Consider the following 1810-nt stretch of genomic DNA (forward strand, 5'->3'; position numbering starts at 1 on the left):
GGACCCCCAACCAAGCTCTCCTCAGCTGCCCAAGACCGCTGCCCCCCTCACCAAGTTCTAGCCACATCTACAGAGCATCTGTACCCACTCCTGTGCCTAACCCACCCCCAGGAACCGTCTCCTCGCTCCCCCCAGGATGGGGGAGGCACCTCCCAGGCCCCACTGAATTAAACTCCAGTTCTGACCCCCAGCTCCAGCCCAGAGACCAGACCCTTCCCGGCCTGTGCTCCCCTGGGGTCTCTCCCTGAATCTGACGCCTCTAAACGGGTCCTGAAGCCTCTGAGCCCCCACTAACCCCTCTCACAAAGTCCAGTCTCAGAGTTGTGGCCTCCACCGGCCCCCACCTCACTGAGTCCCCCCAGTGCCAGGCCCAGGTGGTCACAAGCCCCGGCCCAAACACGGAGGCTCCTGCCCTGAAGATGTTCTGGTCCTCACCAGCTGCCCCTGCCACCCATCCCTCAGAAGTCCCCATCTTCCCTCCATGAGAGGCCAGCCCACTGCTCCAGCCCCTGGCAATCTCCCTGCCAAGACCCCAGCAGCCCCTCCATATCTCCGAGTACCCCTCTTCCAAGAGCTCCCGAGCACCCAGTGCGGCTCCTGGCCACCCTGAGCCCCTCTGGAAGCTGGACCTCAGCCTGGCAGTGAATACCCCCCACCCCACCCCTCATGTCCCAGTCCAACTTCTAAGGCCTGCCTCTGTTCAGAGCCCCTCTCCCTTGAACCCTGTTTCTCTCAAAGTGCCCCCCGTCCTACAATGCCACCACTCTCCTCCAGAGCCCCTGGTCCTCCACAGACCCCTACCACTCCCATGCAGCCCCCACACACACAAACACCGTTCCCCCACCTGACCCTGTCATTCCCAGCCCTGCCAGGAACCCCAAGTCAATGGCCACCGTCAGTGATGCTGACAAGGGGCCTTAACAAAGGGGGTGTATGGGGGGTAGGGGGTCCCCAAGCTCCAGGCAACTAGCATCCTGTCCACCACAGCTCCCACCGCCCAGTTCCCAGCCTGTTGAGAGGTGGGCATGCACCCAAGGTGACCCGGCCTGCACTCACCCTCAGCCCTCACCTGTCCTCTGCTCTGGGCAGCTGGCACCTCTGCAAGGGCTCCCAAGAGACCCTGAGAACCAAGGAGGTTGGGCCGGGGTGCTCAGACTGGGAGGAATCTGGTCCCTCTCTGCCCAGGAAACTGTCTCTGAGGCCCCCACCTAGGAGCTGGTACCCCCACCCAGGAGTCACCTGTTCCTGGATGACTCGGAGGGCGGCGGGGGCAGAGAACCCCTGGCTTGGCTACCAGCCCCCCGAGTGCCAGGCACAGGGCACCAGCTAAGACCCTGAGGGCTGGATTTGAAGCCAGCCATCATCTGGGCTGAGGGGCTCTGGGTAGGTAATTTCAGCAACCTGCCTGAGGGCCCCATCCAGGTCAGAGGTGAGGCCCCAAGTTCAGGCAGCTCCGGGCTTGGCGGGTGAGGGGCACCAAGAGGCCTGCAGCAGAGGTGGAGTGCAGAGAGAGCGGACAGGGGTGCTGGCTGGCTCTGCCTGGGGCCTGGCGGTGCCCTCGGCTGGAAAGCGCTCATCCCCAGAAGCCCGGCCAGCCCTGCAGTGCTCGGCCAGCCCCTGCTCGGATTACAGGCGCAGAGGACACCAGCTCTCCTGGGGACTCTGGTAAATGCGCCCAAGATGGCGTCCGGGGGACAAGGCTGGGTTGCAGGCCTGCCAGGCCAGGGACCCACAGCAGCGCCCCGGTGTCCTGCAGGCTGATCAGAAGCAGGTGCTTCCGCCTGCCCTGACCCCTGTGCTGGCTCACAAA

This window comes from Echinops telfairi, unplaced genomic scaffold (genome assembly GCF_000313985.2).
Source record: "Echinops telfairi isolate 266 unplaced genomic scaffold, ASM31398v2 ScPeMD7_37;HRSCAF=141, whole genome shotgun sequence".
NCBI classification, from domain to species: domain Eukaryota; kingdom Metazoa; phylum Chordata; class Mammalia; order Afrosoricida; family Tenrecidae; genus Echinops; species Echinops telfairi.